This window comes from Dasypus novemcinctus, chromosome Y (assembly GCF_030445035.2).
Source record: "Dasypus novemcinctus isolate mDasNov1 chromosome Y, mDasNov1.1.hap2, whole genome shotgun sequence".
NCBI lineage: Eukaryota > Metazoa > Chordata > Mammalia > Cingulata > Dasypodidae > Dasypus > Dasypus novemcinctus.
This window is the reverse complement of record NC_092216.1, coordinates 16742512-16762520: the sequence shown is the minus strand read 5'-3', so window position 1 is coordinate 16762520 and position 20009 is coordinate 16742512. Positions and strand designations below refer to the sequence as shown.

The window sequence follows — 20009 nt, the reverse complement described above, 5'->3', positions numbered from 1 at the left end:
TTTACCCTTCTCCTTCAAAGGCAATTTTCATTAGAAATCTTTTTTTAATGTTTATAGTTGACATATTTTGCTATTTTCTTTGTCTCTAACATAACATGCATGTCAAATGTGTGATTTATGTGTTATGTTTTTCCATTCTTTATCCATTGTTGGTGTAATTAATCTGAACCCATCAAATATCCATCTACAATGCTTCCTACAGCAAATCCTTTGAAATTCCCAAATTTATCCCCCAACACTTGACCACAGGAGGAATTAAAGTACTTCCTTGAGCTTACCATGCTTGGAAGCTAGAGGTACTAAAATTATTCACATAGCCTTTGTGTGGGTGTTAAATTTTTTTCATAGTTTGTTGAAATGTAAATTATAGGAAACACGACTATAAATTACAAAATATCTAACACTGTAGCTTTTCAAAGCAGTTTGTTCTCAAATGTAAGATAAAGGAGGAATGCTAGCCGTAAGAATTCTCTCTTTATCTGTCAGACGTTAGTACTCATATTCCCAACTGTTTATTTTGTTGCTTAGCTGTCTTGGAGATATTTAATATTTGGGTGCCTTGTTGTTTTTGTTGAGTGCTTTTTATATTTTCTTTTTTCAGTTTTTTTCTTTTTTATTGTTTTTTTTAAATGTTACATGAGCTAGTAGTTCATTCATAATTTTTAACCAATTATGGAATTATGAATGTTTTCATAATGTATATATGTTGTTTGTACTTTCAAAAACAGTTAAGAATATTCCTTTTTCTTCATATTAATGTATATCAAATGAATGATTTTGATGTAAGTATTATGATATGAAATGGAGGAATATCTTAAGTTTTTTTTCAATTAAACCTCTAGAAATGTTTATTAGGACACTAGAAACATTTGTATGTTCATTGTTAGTTAAGGAAATGAAGTGTTGACTGTAGAATAGACAGGTCATTCATTCTAATAAAATTTTAATGCAAATTATTCTTTTAAGTATTTATGAATTCCTGCTTTACTGAAAAAAATGTGTCATAAGAAAAATGCACATACCTTTGAAACTAAAGAAATAGATTGAATGATTTTGGTATCATCTGTGTCTGAATATCCATTATATTAGACTATAAACTATATTTCAGAGCATATAAAAGGAAGCTTTTGGTGCTTTTATAACTACATTCTTTGATGAACATAAGTATACTTTCCTACTTGATTTTATTTGTATATTGAGCCTCTTTGGCTGTTTGCCAATGACACAAACATTTCCCTTTAGGTCTCAGTTTCATCAGGTCTTTTTCTTATTAATAGTAACAAGAGAATTAAAGGAAGAGCAAGGAAGAATACAAATGTATTGTTGTCTTACTAATATATAGTTTCATAATCCATGTTTTCTGTAGCATAGCTACCATTTTAAAAATAGAAATAAGGGATATTTATTTTATATATCCTATATAATTAGAGGTGAAATTTAATTTATTCACAACTGAAATATTGCTTCTTATTTAATTTGATGGTTTCATATATACTACTACATCATCCAGTCTTTTGATTGACCATGTAGTATAGCCAGAATTGTAAGTATTTATTAAGCAAAAATTTGGGCACTTTCCTATAACTTTGATAGTTTCCAATTTTGGCTTTGTAATTCAAGCTAAATTAATAAATTCACTGAAATATTTTAATTTTACTGCTTCATATTCTTAAAACTAGAACAATATTTGTATCAGGGATAATTGCTTTTAATGTTTTTATTTTAGATTTGATGCATCATAGATCTACTAGGAGACAAAGTCACTAAGGAAAGCAATGCTATTCAATATCTGCAAAGGTCTCTGGAGACAGAGCTTAATTCTGGCCAATCTTGTTACTTCCTTGGAAGGTGATACTTACTAGATACTGTGTGTGCCTTTGTTTATTTCTGCTTGAGAGTTGATTTTCAGTCTAAAATGTTATGTAGTATAATCTGGCCAGTGACTCAATATTTTAAGTACATTAAAACAAAAGATTTCAGGAGTGGATATTAGGCAAGTGGTTGAGCTTTCCATGTGGAAGATACTGAGTTTAGTTGCTAGTGCCTAAAAAAAGAAAGAAAGAAAGAAAGAAAACAACAAGCAAAAAATAACCGGAAAAAAACCCAACAACCTAGGAGAGCTGATGCGGCTCACTAGCAGAGTGCTGGCTTCCCACATATGAGGTCTCAGGGTCAGGTTCAATCTGATATCTAAATAAATAAATAAATAAATAAATAAATAAATAAATAAATAAGATTTCTGGGAGGTAAAATTGATACCAGCTTTGTTTGTACTTTCTAATAGGATGAATTGCTTTTAGTGAGTCATTTCTTACTTTCCTCATTAAATTTTGTTTTCATCCTACTAGAATTGCTGGTTTCTAAAAAATCTTTGTCCTTTCAGAAATCACTTGTATGATTTTTCTATTAAATAATTACATTCACTCTGATTTCTATCATTTCTTAATATATTTACATAAAAGAAAAGAGAATTGATTTCTTTATAGCCAGAAGACTGTTAGTAGCTTGAAGAAACTTGTTTTTTAATTGTGATTACCAGTTTTGCACCTTACTGTGGAAATACGTGCATTAAGCATATATCTCAGCCACAGTTCTACTTGAAATCTTAAATTGAGAAAATGGGTTTGCAGGGAAAGTTCATGTAATAATAGATTTTTGCAATCCAAAATAACTTGGCCTTTCCTTACTTGGAGTATTGAAGTAAGAATCCTAAAGTTTCAGTCTTCTCAGATATCACTATTATTATTTTTTTCTGCTTGTATACCTGCATATATAATGTAGATGAAGCTGATAGATTATGTGTTTTATTACCATCAGATTGTATTTTGGTATGGTGGAAAGATCAGTGCCTGAGAGCTAAGATTTGGATTCAAGTTATGAGTTTACCACAGACTATTTGTGTAATTATTGATTTTCCATATAAACCAGTTGATATCTTAATTTTCATTAACCTATTAAATGAGAAAATTAGATTTAATCTCCCAAGTTCCATTGTACAAGTTATTAAGGTGAATTTTAAATTCCCCGGAAGTTGCCTCAGCTCCCAAACACCTATCCAATTTGAACATATTTCCAACTTTGCTATTTCTTTTGACGTTTTGCCACAAGTGCTATATCTATTTATCCATCCATCCATCCATCCGTCCATTTTCTAAACATTTGAGAATGGATTGTGTACATTATGCTCCTTGAAGATATAATACTCTCATATGGAACAAATATCTTCAATTATGTAACCATCCAAGTGCATTTAATCAAGTTGAAGTAATTTAACATCGATATAAACTTTACAGGGTTTTTTAAATTTTTAATTTATTTTTTTAAAAGAGATATAGATCACACAAAATGTTACATTAAAAAATGTAAGAAATTCCCATATACCTACTCCCCACATCCCCCACTCTTCCAACATCAACAATTTCTTTCATTAGGACTTTACAATCTTTATATGCCACTGATTTCATTTGTCCCAATAATGTTCTTTGGAACCTTTCCTCCTCCTTTCTTAGTTTCCATCTAGGATCAAGTTTTGCACTTAATTGTCATTGTCTCTTTAGTTGCTGTTTCCTTTTCTTTTATTGTGAGAACATACATATAATATAAATGTTCCTATCTCAGCCACTCCCAAGCATACCATTCAGTGGGATTAATCACATTTGCAGTATTGCTAAAGCCTCACCCTTTCATTCCTAAAACTTCCCCTTCTTCCCTGATGGACATCCTGAATCCCTGTGTGTTAACTCACCATTACCCCTGACTCTCATCCCTAGCACCCATTCTCTCAATTCTGTCGCTCTAAATGTATATAATAATTTATGTAGTTACTATGGGCTTAAATTTAACATCCTAAACCTTTTAACAAACACTTGTTTAGATACCGCCTTAATTTCAATAATTTATGCAGTGTTTCTGTACCTCTCAATTCCCCCACCTTTATGAAGTTATTATCACAAGGCACATGTTTTTATACATTATGACTTACCTTACAGTCATATATTTACTTTTTAATTCATTTAGGAAAAAAAAGTGAAGTTACAAACCAAAAAATACTATCAACCTGGTATTTACATATACCCATGTTGTTACCCTACAGGAAATCTGAAATCTCCATTTCTTCATGTGGCTTAATTTTATTGTGTAATATCTTTGCCTTTCAACGTACATATTCATCTGCACTTTGTATATGGCTGATCTCCTCTAGTTTTTGCTTATCAAGGTGTCTATCTTAAATCTCTCCCTCTTTTCTTAAAATAAATTTTACTTATTTTTCATTGTGTAAAATATGTAAAACTTATATTAACCATTTTTCATTGGTCAACCCTTAGGTAATAAGTACGTCAACAATTTTATGTAACTTTTACCACTCTGTTTCTAGACTGTTTTCATCATACCAAATTGCTATTCAAGTTTTAGAAAGGTTCAAGATGACTTCATATCTTGCAGGCAATCTATTGATCAATCAGAAGCAAGTGTAGATACCTGGTGTTCAATAGGGTAAGTCTATTTAAGAAGTTTAGTTGATAGACAAGGAATATTCACTGATAATACTATATAATTTGTAATATAAAATCAAGTAGTCATATTTAGTCAGCTATTCTTCATTTCTCTTTCCACTGTACTGTATCAGCAGCAAAACCAGCCTATGGATGCCCTACAGGCACCTATTTGTGCTGTACAATTAGATTATGGGCATTCTGCAGCCTGGATGGATCTCAGCATTCTGTATGCATTCTGCAGCCAACCTCAGGATGCCATTAAATGCCATTTAAATGCAAGTAGAAGCAAATATTGTCATAATAGCTTTGCCCTTGCAGGAAGATTTAAATATTTACAGGTATTATTTTAAAATAGCTTATTTTAAAAGACACATTTTTCTCCATGATACACAGTCAGGAGGAGGGTGGCTGGAATATTTGTTTAGCTGTGCTTTTATTTCAATAACTTGTTTTCTTATTTTGTAATAGTTTGTGGTATTATTTTATTTTTATATTTTAAATAAGATATGGTATTTTTTTAAAATACATTTTTCCACATTTACATTTTTGCTGGGTAAGAATTTACTTAATTTGTCTGTACATTGTTTACTTTTTAAGTTGTGATAATTTTGTTCTTTTTTCTTTTATTTACTTATTTTAATGTTACATTAAAAAAATATGAGGTCCCCGTATAACCTCCACCCCACTTACCCCAGCCCTCCCACATCAACAACCTCTTTCATTATCATGGCACATTCATTGCATTTGGTGAATGCAATGGTTTACATTGTAGTTTACACTCTCACCCGGTCCACCCAGGGGCCATGGCAGGACCTACAATGTCCAGCAACTGCCCCTGCAGTACCACCCAGGACAATTCCAAGTCCTGAAAATGCCCCCACATGATATCTCTTCTTCCCTCTCCCTACCCATAGCGGCTACCATGGTTGCTTTCTCCACATCAATGCTACATTTTCTTCCATTACTAATCACAATAGTTCCAGAATAGAATAACAGTAAGTCTACTCTAATGCATACTCTGTTCTTCCATTCTGTGGACCCTGGGATGTTTATGTCCGCTCCACCTCTATAATCAAGAGGGGGTTAGATTCCACATGGATGATGGGTGCAGTTCTCCTGCTTGCAGTTGTAGGCACTCTTGGCTCCCTGATGTGGTGGTTGACTTTCTTCACTTCCTTTTAGGCGGCTGGAGTAAGTTCATTAAACCAGATGGTAGGAGTTGCAAGTCTGTTGAGGTTCAGGGCCTGGCTATCACATGGACAGTTGAGAGATTCAGGTCCCCTGAGTATACACTAAACCCCAGCACCAACCACAGTCTGGTAAAAGTTACCAGATAGGCTTGTGAATAAAGATCACATCTGAGTGTTCCATCACACTCAGGAACACATTTTAAAGAAACAAACACAATTTGTTACTTGTGCTTGAAATTGTGTGAAGATGCCTGTGAGAACTCTGTAAAAGAGTTCAGCTTTGTTCTCATATTCACAAAGTATATTCTGCCTGGTCTTTATACTATCATCTTTCTCAAAGTCCCAAAATTAGAATCTGTTTCTTTTTGAACAAAATAAGCAGCTAGATTCTTGACGGAGATTTAGTTCACTTGCTCTTACTCAAATGGGCTTGTATTAATTTGCTTTTTACATAAATTTTCCTAGGGTCAGTTGTGTAACCTTCCACAATATAAACAAAATTACTTCCTAGTATAGAGGAGGTATGGAGCCTACCAATCCCCACAAAGCTTTCCTCCAGGCAGGGTGCCTTGAACACAGTACAGCAGGTGAGAAGTGACATAATAAGTTCTGTAGGTGCCCAGCTTTAAGGGTTTTTTTCATTCTCTAGTGGTCAACCTACTTTACTAAGTCTAGAAAATCTTTTATTTAAGTGAAGAGATAATGAATTCAAAATAAAATTCCCTCCAATATGGGAGGATATTTGAATACAAGTTTAAAACCTTTTTTATTCTCATGCATTTGAAATTAAGGTTTCAATAAAAATATTTTAGGGGTTAATTAAAAAACAAAGCAAAATGTGGTTTTCTAAGTAGATAACATTCTTCCATTGGTGATTCCTTTGATTTTGATTTTCAATATTTACAATCACTTATGTCCACATCCCTTTGAAAAGTATGCAGCTTATAAGTGTCACAAGTTTAAAGGAATGAATTAAGAATATCCAGAACCAGGTTTTTGTCTTCCCCTGTGATTCTTAGGATTTTAAACCTCATCATCCAAATACTGAACCTGTATTAGGCCTCAATCATGCGCCAATTTCACAGCACTCCTTGCCAGTACACATGATGACTTCTAGCCAAGTAGATGTCCTGTGCAGTCCTGTCAAGAGGAAAAGAACATTTAGTCCAACAAAGGTATAGGTGCACTTTAGAAAAACTAAAAAATTCCAGTCAATAAAGAAGCTCCAACACTCCTGAGGTTATGTACTAGATAGTAGATAGTGTAGTAGACAACCTGTCCTGTGCTTTAAATTTGTGGACATTAGGGAGTGAAAAGATTTTAAACTAACTTGCTTCTTTTTTAAAAGGTTTTCTATCCCGGAATCTTAGCATTCTATTAAATAAATAAAGTAGGGGATAAGTTTATCAAATAATTATTTATCTTCCTGATTTTATAATCCTAACATACTTTTCACTATAATTTATAACAATGAAATAAAATGAATGTTGGAGTTAATGGACAGCCTCCTTAGATACATTGGTAATGGTTTAGGTATGAACCTTTTTGGGTAGTTTAAGGAATCAATACATGTTTTAAATGTACAATTTTCCAAATTGATTATGTGTATTATCCTATTACTTATTTAAAATAATAAATCCTTTTTACCCAAGTGAATATTAAATATATATACTCAATTCATAGTCATTTGATTTCCCACTAGTCATTACTTTTATTATGAGGATTTAGCCAAATAGTCTTTAATTTTTTAAATAATTTTTCTTTAGAATATTTCTGATACCTGGAGTAGTGGCCATATTGTTTCACATGCTCCAGAACAGCAACAAGTTCATTTGTGGTGTCTGACACCACAGAAATTACAGGTAAGGATATTATTCTGAGTTTTCTATTTCTATGTTAAAGCAGTAGAGGCACTTTAATTCTTTCAGTATTAATTATTAAAATTTGAATGGCAGTAAATTAAGTAAGTGTATACATAATTAAAATGAGCCTCCATTTTCCAGTGTCAGAAATTATGCTTGTTGTGTTTTGTATTTCATAAAGAAGTAATATATTCATGTGTTATTAAGAACTATTAGAAAGTAGAGGATATATAAGGTAGAACCTCTTTAAAGTTCCTTCTCTTAGCCACATATTTCCCTTTGCCAAATACACCTAGTCTTCTTAGTTCCTTATTTTTTTCCAGAGGTATTTTGTGCATGCATAAACATATATGACCTTTTTCCCTCATATATTCCTTTTTGACTTTCTTCTATAAATGAAAGGTAAAATGCCTTATGAGTGTATAGGATAGGACTTTGTTTTTTCCTCAAGAATGTAGCTGTGAGACCTTCCCATGTCTATGTAGAGCATTTCTGCTTTTATTATGTCTATACATTATACAGACTCAGTATGTATATTAATGCATCCATTATTTGGTGAGAATTCTGTTATGGGTCATCCACATCATTTCCATTGTCAGTATTATAAACAATTCTGCCTTAAGCACTTAACACTTAAATCTCTTTCTATGTGAAGATTAGAAATTCAAACTTCACAGTGCACCCTTGTTCAGGTGGTGAATTTTTTCATTTTTTCCTACTTTTCTCAGACTTCAGAAAAGACATGGAAAATTATTGGTCAGACATTACTATCTTTGACCAGAAAAGTTCTGAGTTTTATCAATAAGGGTTTGTTTTATAACATGATATTCATTAGATTTGTTTCATAATATTCTTCTTTTCTTTCTCTAGCATTTGAAACAGCTGCGTGTGAATAGAGATAATTTAAATCCAGCACAGAAACTGATGCTGGGACAGTTAAAAAGTTAGTTTGTCTTAATGCAGCAACACCAAGTGTGTATAGCATTTATATTCTAAAATTTATCCCTGTATGTTAATGATTCATTTTACCTTCTGACAGCATTCTGTAGAATTCTTTAATCAGAACATTTTAAAATAATAGTGGACAGAGCTTTTTAGAGAAAATTGTCATAAATTAATTTAGTACAAAAAACCTGGGGCACTACTATGTTTTATGTAATATTTGATATGCATTGTAAGCAGTTAGAATTTTTATTTACTTCATAATTAAATATCCCAAATTTAGGAGGAAACATTTTAAGGTTTGTTGGATTAAAGGCTTTGGCAAGTATGTACAATTGAATGGAATTTAGAAATCCCTCATTAGATAGTGAGAAAAGGATTTATAAATTTCTGATTCATTATTTTTAATTTTCAGTTATTTTCTTTTTTTATTATGTTGTTAATAAATGGTCTTTCCTTTGATTATAAAATTAAACAGATTTCTGCTCTACTCTACAAGTGTGATAGCTAAAAATGAACATAATTTCTTGTTTTCACAGTGTATATATTTTTTAACATAGAGTAATTAAATGTAGAATAAAATTGGAAAGAAATTGGTTATATATTTTTGAAGTCACACAAGCAGGTTTTATTTCTTGTTTTTGAACATGAGACAAACAGGAGTTGCTTACTTACAATCTACTGGAATTCCTAACGGGCCAGTAACTGACTCATCACTGCCTCCAAACTCTATCTCAGGCCAGCAGCCACATGCTGCTGTGACCAGAGAGCCTAGCATCTCTCACCCTGGAGTTCGCCCTGCTTGTCCTGGGCAGCCTTTGTCCAATGGACCTTTTCCTGCAGGCTGTGTTCCTTGCAGCACATCCAAAATGCTAGGGAGTTCAGAAATTATTTTGATAGGCAGTAATTGTATAAAAGGAAATGGAAGTGATGGAAATGTGCCTTACCTACAGCGAAACACACTCAATCTACCCATAACTGCACAAACTTGACCAGCAGTACAGAGGAGCCATGGAGAAAACAGCTATCTAATTCCATTCAGGTAACACCAACACTAGCTGTTTTGTTAGTTTCTCATAGAATATTTCTTCCTGTGATATGTGTACATTTTGGAGGAATAAGAAAAAAATTAGGAACTGATTTTATCTATAAAACTATTTTAAACAATTCATAATTATATGAGAGTTTTAAGTGTTACTATGTGTTTACTCACTATAAAATTAATATACTTATATAATATGTCGGATAATCTGAAATACTTATATATTCACAATTCCCTATTTACCAGATGCTGAGTGTTATGGGTTCATGCTAATAGGTGAAAAACTAATAAAGTTTCAGTTACCGTTAATTACAAGGAATAGTGTAAGTATGAGAATGCTGAGTAATTAGGGGGGCCATGATATTAGTCTCAGAAAATTGAGGGAATTTGGAAGGAGAAAGGAAAGATAAAATGAGGCTAGTGAAGTTAAGAGTATGAAATGTGAGCATTTAGTTTAGAGTCTAGAATTTCATGAATGTCCTTTTTATCAGATATATGATATATTTGCTCCATTGTTACTTTGTTTTTAAACCTTTTACTTCTGTATATTACACTATGATGTGTCATTTTTATGCAGTTGTTCTTCTGTATTTTTTGGGTTTATTTCCATAGTGAGTGCCCAGAGTGGAATTGAAGACTCAGATGGTTAAAATTCTAGCATATTACATGTAGAGACTTTATTATTCAACCATAGAGGAAATATGTAGCTTCTTGCTGGAACACATTCTAAACAGTGTTGTTGTAGGTCATTTAGTAAAAAGTAGATTAAGTATTTTTTTAAATTCAAGTAATTGTGAAAAATCATGTGTAACATATAGGATTTCCAAATAGCACCGTATTATTAATTATCACAACTTGTATTTGTGTGGTACATTTGTTACAATTGATGAAAACACTTTTTCATAATATATTAGTTCATGATTTAGCTTACGGTTCAGTGTGTTATGCTGCTACATAGATTTTGTTTTCCCTAAAACTAAGATTAATTTTATTAATTTTTATGGAGGAATAAGATGGTGTAATCACAGAATTGTGTATTCATCACTACCGTAAATGTTTTGCATTTTCATTACTCCCAAAAGAAAACCCCCTAATGCTTAGCAGTTACTTTTCAATCCTTTTATCCATCCCCTGCCATACATATCTGATAACTTTACGTTTTTTCTTGAAATACAGTCAAAACTTGTCAGAGACGAGAGGTACAGAGTTCTGGACACTGAACATTCAAGAGTTATCATAACAAAGAGCAAGATCAGGAAAGGCTTCACTGAGGTGCTGACATTTGATTAAATACTTCAAAGAGTTGCTGACAAACCAATGAAGATCATTGGGATAACTAAGGAGCAGTGGGTCCTCAGCTGATTTGAGGAGAAACAAGAAAGCCACTTAACTAAATAGTATAAACCAGGAGTAATCTGAGAAAACTGAAGGTTTGGGTAGTAATGTGATATGTAGGATTTGACAGATGGGGATACTCACCACTATACTAATGAGGACACGACTGTAGAATTTGTTTAGCCATGTGAGTCACTATACAGACATTGGATTTTACTCTTAAAAAAGGAAAACTGTAGGAGTGCTTTGAATTGATGAATGGCATGATCCTTTTTTTTTTTTTGCTTAGTTTATTAAGGATAATTTCCAAACTATTAAATTTACCCACTTTCAATGAATAAAGTTATATTTTGACATTGGATACAGTTGAATATCCATCAACAAACTAGTTTTAGAATATTTCCCTAACCCCTAAATGTTCCCTTGTTCTCTTCAGTCAGTTCTTACCAATATCCCTAGCTGAGGCAACACTAATCTGCCATCCATCTCTACAGTTTTACTTTTCAAGGAATTTCATACAAATGGTATGATAAAACATTTAGTCTTTTATACCTATATTCTTCTACTTAACATGTTTTTGATGTTAAATTTCATTGTTATATATAATAATAAATGCTTTTTATAGCTGAGTAATATTCTCATGTATATATAGCAACTTTTTATTTAACCATTTACTAGATTAGAAAATTTTTTTTTTTTTTTGGTGTTATATGTCATGTTACTGTAAGCATCCTGAAGTCTTTTGATGGGTTTTATTTCTCTGTCTAGGGGTAGAAACCTGTGCATGGAATTGCTGTTTTGGGTGGTACATATATGTTAAACTTTCAAAGATTCTCCCGAACTCCAATCCAAAGTGGCTGAACAATTTTACTTCCTATAAGCAGTATAAAGTGATTCCTGTCAAAGCAGATTCTTTTCTCCTGGTATATCTTTAAATTCAGTTCCTGGATTTAAAAGACACCAGTCACTCAGAGAGGAAGTGTTCATTTAATTGCACAAACAATGGAACACAGTAGCTTCGTGGCCAAAACTGTCTCCAGATTTGCAGAAATTCTCTATTTAAAACACCAGGATGCCAATGAGTAATTGGGGTGGAGTTTGAACCGGTTCTTTCATTAATAAACATTAAGGGCTGCAAAGGATGGGGGTAGGTGTGGGGGTGGTGGTCTGTGAATCACAAAGGTAAAACCATTATCAGAGATCAAGACATCCAGGAGAGGGGAATACTAAAAATCAGTTACATGATTTTTCATATGGCTATCAACCAGAGGAAGGTGGAGTGGTCACCCTATCAATAGAAATGTTCATATACAAAGGTAAGACTTCTCTAGAGTAACCATTACAATGGTAGGTTTATAGTTGGAAATGGTCACATATAAAGGATAAAGTCACTGTAGACATTTTCAGTAACTTCCTATTGCTATGAACAATGGTGTGTAAATATTCTTTTTTTTTTTAAGATTTATTTTTCTTATTTCTCCCCCCTCCCCGACCTCTTTCCCCTCATTGTCTGCTCTCTGTGTCCATTTGCTGTGTGTTCTTCTGTGTCCGCTTGTATTCTCATTAGGTGGTTCTGGGAACCAATCCTGGGACCTTCCAGAGTAGGAGAGAGGCTGTTACTCTCTTATACCACCTCAGCTCCCTGTTCTGCAATGTCTTCTCATTTTCTCTCCTCTGTTTCTCTTGTTGCATCATCTTGCTGCACCAGTTCTCCATGTTGGCTGGCATTCCCCTGTGGGCTGGAACCCTGTGTGGACCATCTCACTGTGTGGGCCAGCTTGCCCTCACCAGGAGATCCTGGGCATCAAAACCTGGACCTCCTATATGGTAGATAGGAACCAATTGGTTGAACCACATCATTTCCCCACATATCCACTTAATCCCTCTTTTGAGGTCTTTGGGTTATATATGTAGAAATGAAATTGCATAACATACTGCTATCTTATTTAATTTCATAAGGAAATACCACATTGGTTTCCACAAGGTCTGCACTATTTTACATTCCCACCACTGATGTACACGGGTTCCTATTTCTTCATATCCTTGCTTTTCATATTCTTTTTTTTTTTTCCAATAAAAAATAGCCATCCTAGTAGGTGTGAAGTGGTATCTCATTGAGGTTTTGATTTTCATTTTCTTAGAGGCTTATGATTTTGACCATCTTTTTATATGAGTATTGGTCATTTGAAAATCTTTGCAAAAATGTGTATTCAAATCCTTTTCATGTTGTTTAATTAGGCTGTTGTCTGCTTGTTACATTCTAGGGATTCTTAATAAATTTTGGATATGAAGTGCTTATTAGATATATTACTTGCAGTATTTTCTACCTTTCTGTAGTCTTGTCTTTTGCCTAATAAAAGGCCCTGAAGGTTTTACCTTATGTTGTCTTCTCAGAGTTTTGTGTTTTTAGCATTTATTTAGGTCTTTGATATATTTAGAATTAATTTTCCTATATGGAAACATTACAAAATTGTATTCTCTAGGTGACATCAAGAAATTCCTGGAAACACAGAAACTACCACAGGAGGAAATGGAATAAATAGTTCAATAAACTTTAACTAGTGAAGAGATTGAATCAGTAATTGAAAACCTCCCAACAAAGAAAAGACTAAAACCATATGACTTCACAGTAGAATTTTCCTAAACATCCAAGAATACTTAATTCCAAACCTGCTGAAACTCTTCCAAAAAATTAAAGAGGGTCAACATAAGAAAGTAAATTAATACATTCCATCATCATCCTAAAACCAAATCCAGTAAAGATATCCCATGAGAAGAAAATTACAGACCATTATTTCTAATGAATACATAAATGCAGAAATCCTCAACAAAATACAAGCAAACAGTACTTTAAAAGAGTTATAAAAAAGGAAAAAAAAATAATTAGACACCATGATTTTATAGGAATTATCCCAGGTGTGTAAAGGTGGTTCAACATAATAACATATTTAATGCACCACATTAACAGAATGAAAGGGGAAAACATGATCTTTACAATTCATGATAAAAGATATTTGACAAAATATAGCTCCTTTCTTGATTACAAACTTAGAAAACAAAGAATAGAAAGACACTTCCTCACCTTGAAATAGGGCATTTATGTAAAAACCTACAGCTAACAACAAAATAAGTGGTAAAAGACTGAAAGCTTTCCCTCTAAAATCTGGAATAAAGCAAGGAAGCCCCGTGACCCCTGTAATTCAATATTGTTCGAGACATTGAAAATTAAACTGAAGGTGCCACATTTGAAAGAAATAAATGCTTTTCCTATTTGCAGATGACATGATTCTGCAGCAGAACCTTCTAAAAAATCCACAAGAAATTTCCCAGAACTAGTATGAATTCAATGAAAGGGTGAAGTACGAAATCAATATGCAAAAATTAGTAGTGTTTTTAGCACAAAACAATAAGCAATCTGACAAAGAAACCAAGAAACAAATCTAACTAGAGTTATACAGGATTTACACTCAGAAAACTTCAAAGCACTTCTAGGAGAAATCAGGATGTACCTAAATAAATGTAAGAACATTCCATGTTCATGTATTGGAAGACTAAATATTGTTAAGATGTCATTTCTCCCTGAAGCAATGTACAGGTCAATACAAAACCCATTAGAATGGCTAAGATTAATATTTTAAAAACTGAAAATTAAAATTGTTGGAGAGTGCTTCTTTGACTTTTTTTTCCTCCCTCAGTATTCATTCCCGTTAAAGAGGCTCTGACAATAGGATTAAGATGTATTCTGAATGAAATGTATCTCACTTTAAATGAAATTGTCTCATCATAAATGTCCTCCTTTACATGGACCCAGGAATGGATTAAATTTAAGAACATGTTTTTCTAGGTACGTCCAGCTTCAAACTACCACATTCTGTGATCCAATTTCTAGGTAGAGACCTAAAAGAAAAGGACTCAAACACATAATTGCACACCGATGTTGAAATGGTGGTATTGTTCACAATTGCCAAAGGCTGAAGTAACTTTTTTTTTTTTGTCCATCAACCTTGAAGGAATAAAGAAAATGTGGTATGTAAACATAATGGAGTAATGTGTACCCATAAAAAGGAATGAAATTGTGATACAGGCAACATTGAAAATGCTGAACACAAAGAGTACAGTACTGTATTATTTCACCGAATGAATTAAATATAACAAACTCATAAAGGCAGAATCAATACCAGTGGACTGGATGTAGATGTGGAGACATTAATTAAGCCTTAAATTATCCTATTTTCTGTTTGGAAATATGGAAATGTTTTGGTAATAAATTGTGATGAGAGAAGTGCAATGTAATTAATGGCACTGAATTACATATTTAAATATAGTTAAAAGGGGAAATTTTTTGTATTCTATATATTACTGGATAAAAATTTTTAAATTTATGGAATTGCAGAGCACAAATAGTGAAGCCTGTTATACACATGGAATGTCATTAAAAGTGCAATTATAGAAATGTGCTTTCATAAATTTTTACAAATTTACATGAGAGCAGTTTTAATAGGATGGGAATCCTAAATTGCATGCATTTTTTTTGTAAACACACATCTTTAATTTAAATTAAAAAAATTTAAAAAGTATGTTTTTTCCAAAATCTTCTCTTAAGAATGTCATTTCAGTTTTTTACTTTAAGTGGGCCATTGTTTTCTGTTTTTTTTTTTTTGTATTTTTCTTATTAAGTCTCTCTTATTTGTTCATTAGAGTTTGTTCCTTAATCTTGTATTCAGCTATTGTTGATAAAGAGCCTTCTCTGCATGCCAGAAAGCAACAAAAAAACAAAACAAAAAAGGAAACTTGCAGATTTGCTCTTCTTGCTTTTGTCCTTCAGCATTTACATAGCCTTTTATAGTACCTAAAGAACTATCCAAGGTGAAAACATATGGGTGTTCTAATTTATTTTCTGTGCAATTTATCTTGTCCTAGCCAGAAGCTCATAGTGTTACCAATAACTGCATTTACACAGACACTTTGAATATTCCAGATTGCCCCTACGAAGTATTCATTCCTTCAGTTCTGGGGTCCTGTACCATATATTAACTAATATCTTGCTTCACACATTTGTGGTTTGGTTGTCTTTTTGATGTCTCACTGCCCTTCCAGACACAAGAACATGTCAGAATGAATTCTCAGATCAGCAATACAGGGGTGAGTGTGATAGATCTGTCCTTCCGGCTGCCACTGACAGCTCTCCTCCCTGCAGAATATGGAACCAGGAAGCTGTAGGTGAATGTGGACTGTTGCCCGCCAGTGTGAGGAGGAGGATAGGGGAAGTACCATTCCAACCCCTGAAGATTTTCTTCTTATTTTTTGAAAAATCTGTTTTATTGATATATGTTAATAATGCATAGCTGTGCATCCACACTATACAGTCTCTGATATTTGGTATGATCACATAGGTGTGCATTCATCACTTCATTTATTATTACTACTATTGGAATAGAGCAATTTCATTGTTTCAGTAATAACAATAAACAAAAACCAAACTCTACCCCTTAATTATCATCCCTTAGTCTCTCTAACCTTCCCTTGCCATATAGCTGCTGTTCTCTTTCCATCTCTCTAATCTATTTGTAGTTACATTTTGTATAGGTGGAGTCAAACAATATGTAGTATTTTTGTCTACTTCCCTTCACTTAATTTATTTCCTTTTTTGATTACCCTTAATCTAAGATTATTAATATATTACTATACACTACTGTCCATAATTCCTCTGGCTATATTTTTGCTTGATATGTACATCTTCTAACAGCTTATTTGTTCAATTTCAAGAAAACACAGTCATATATGCAGTATTATCCATATTCATTCTTCACGTGTGGTTTTGCCATACTATACAGACCCATGTTCCACATTTTTAACTTTCCTTCCATTAATATATGCAACCATAATCTCTCCCTTTTGACCACATTAAACCTCTATATTAGCACAGCTAATTAATGAACTTTATGATGTGCTCTCACCATTTCTATTCATTATAAAGATCTACAGCCTCTTTACCCAGTTCTGTACAGAATAAGCCTCAATTTCCATTCTGTTCTCTTTCTAATTTCTATATTCTAATATACTCCATGAGTTTTCATTATATACTTAGTCCATAATAGTGCAGTCATACAGTATTTGATCTTTTGTGTCTGGCTTATGTAACTGAATGTAATGACCTCCAGTTTCATCCACATTATCAAATGCTTTATTCTTCTTACAACTGAATAATATTCCATTGTATCTGTACACCACAGTTTCTCTATTTGTCAGTTGATGGACACCTAGATTGTTTCCTTCTTTTGGCAATTGTGAATAACACCATTATGACCATTGAAGTGTAGGTGTCTGCTCATCTCACTGCTGTCAGTTCTTCTGGGTATATATTAATACTTTGTAGTGCTATTTCCGGCTCACATAGCAAATCTACCTTAAAATTCCTTAAGAACTGCCAAACGGTTCTCTATAGTGGCTGTACCATTCCACACTCCCATGAGCAGTGAATGAGCATTCCCATCTCACCCCATCCTTTCCAACACTTGTAGTTTTCCCTCCCTTTAATAGTGGACATTCTAATAGGTATTGAAATTATATCTTTTTATAACATTGATTTCATTTTCTTAATTACCAGTGTTATAGAACACTCTTTGTGTGTTTTTCCAGCATTTGTGTTTCTTCTTTGAACAAATGTGTTTTCAAGTCTTTTCCCAATTTTAAAAATTCAGTTACTTGTCTTTTTATTTTTTCATTATAGCTTCTCTTTATCATGGATATTAAATCCTTATTGGATAAGTAATTTCCAGGTATTTTCTCCCACTGAGTTTGCTGCCTTTTCACCCTTTTAACAAAGTCCTTTGTAGTTCAAAAGTGCTAATTTTGAGCAAGTGCCATTTTTTTATTCTTTCTTTTATTGCTCATGATTTGGATGTAAGGTCTAAGAAACTACCACCTACCACAACATCACTTTTATTCTAGTTGTGTTATTGTCCTTGCTTTTATACTTAGGTCTTTCTTCTATTTTGAGTTGATTCTTGTATAGGGAATGAGAAAAGCCATTGTTTTGGCTATTTCCCAGCACCATTTGTTGAAAAAACTGTCTTATTCTGGGAACATGAACTTGGTAGGTTTGACAGAACCAGTTGGCCAGAGAGGTGAGATTTTATTTCTGGACTCTCAGTTCTTTTCTTCTGATCACTATGTACATCTTTACACCAATACCATGCTGTTTTGACCAGTCTCTTCGTAATATGTTTCAAGTGAAAGATCTCTCACACTGCTCTTCATTTTTAGAGTGTTTTTGGCTATTTGGGATGTCTTTACCCTTCTAAATAAATTTGATAATTGCCTTTTGTATTTCTAGTTCCATAAACTAAACTGTTGAAATTTTGATTGGTATTACATTAGTCAGCCAAAGGGGTACTGATGCAAAATACCAGAAATATATTGGTTTTTAGAATGGATATTTATTTGGGGTAGAAGCTTGTAGTTACTAGGCCATAATAAAGCATAAGTTACTTCCCTCACCAAAGTCTCTTGCTACTTGTTGAAGCACAGTAACTTTGATATCTGCAAGGTTTCAGGCTTCCTGTGTTCTCTTCCTGGGAGCAGGAACTCTACCTCATAGTGACATGACCCAGTCAAGGCTTCTTTCTTTTTTTTTTTTTTTTTCTGCACCCATGCCTTCTTATTTTTATTTTTTACTTTTTAAAAGATACTTAGGTTACATAAATGCTACTTTAAAAATATAGGAGATTCCCATAAGCCCTGCTTCCCACATCTTCCCCACTTTAACAACATTCCTTATTAGTATGGTATATTCACTTACTCATTAGTTTATCAAGTGAAAGTGAAACCTCTGAATCCAATCCAATCTGATATGCCCAGAGGAAAAGATCATCTCAGAATCCCAATTCAGTAGCTATATTTGGAATTCATAAAGAATAACAAACTGCTACACATTGAATCTTTACATCAGTTTGGGTAGAATTATCATCGTCACAACGTCTATGAATATTGAATATCTTTCCATTTATTTAGGTATTCATTGATTTCTTTTAGCATTGTTTTGTAGCTCTCTGAACATAGGTCCTGACATCTTTGGATAAATTGGTTCCTAAGTATTTGAGTTTCTTTGTTATTATTGTAAATGATTTTTTTTCCTTTTTTACTCCTTAGATTAAGTGCTAGTCTACAAAACATTGATTTTTGCGTGTTGATCGTGTATTCTACCACTTACCTGAACTCATTTATGAAGTCAACTGGCTTTATCATAGTCATTTCAGAATTTTCTAAATATAGAAACATGACATCTGTAAATAGAGAGGGTTTTAGTTTCTTATTTTGGATGTTTTTTATTATTTTTTCTTGTCTAATTGCTCTATCTAGAAATTGTAGCACACTGTGGAATAACAATGGTGACAGGGATATCCTTTTCTTATTCTCATTTATAGAAAGTTTCCAATCTTTCTACTTGTATGATGTTGGCTGGGGGATTTTCATACATGCCATTTATCCTAGTGAGGGTATTTCCTTTTATTCCTATCTTTTGAAAGTTTCTTATCAAGAAAGGATGGTGGATTTTGCTGAATTCCTTCCTACATCGATTGAGATGATCATGTAGTTTTTCCTTCAAGTTGTTAGTGTGATGATAATTATATTTATTGATTTACATATATAGAAATACTATTTGCATACCAGGAATAAATCCCACTTGGTTGTGGTATATAATTCTTTTGATATGCTTTTGGATACTATTTGCAAGTATCTTCTTGAGAATTTTTGTATATATCTTTAGAGAGATTGGTCTGTAATTTTCTTTTTTTGTAGTTTATCTGACTCTGGTATCAGGTGATGTTGGTCTCCTAAAATATTTAGTGATTTTTATCTTCCTATTAAGTTTTCTGGAAGAGTTTAAACAGGATTGGTATTAATTCTTTTCAGAATGCTTGTTGGAATTCATCTGTGAAGCCATTTGGCCCTGGGCTTTTATTATTTGGGAGTTTTTTTTTTAAACAAATACTTTTATTGTTTAATATTAACAACGCCTACAATTCATTCAAAGTGTATAATCAGTTGTATTCAGTAGAATCACATAGTTGTGTATTTTTGCTTGTTTTGTTGTTTTATTATTAATATTGAAATAAGGAAAATGCTCTTAATGATTGAT

General features: G+C 32.8%; 1 pseudogene; it reads left to right on the top strand.

Moving 5' to 3' along the window:
- LOC139438266 (lysine-specific demethylase 6A-like) overlaps positions 1–20009 on the top strand; it is a 67481-nt pseudogene that overhangs the window by 21741 nt on the left and 25731 nt on the right.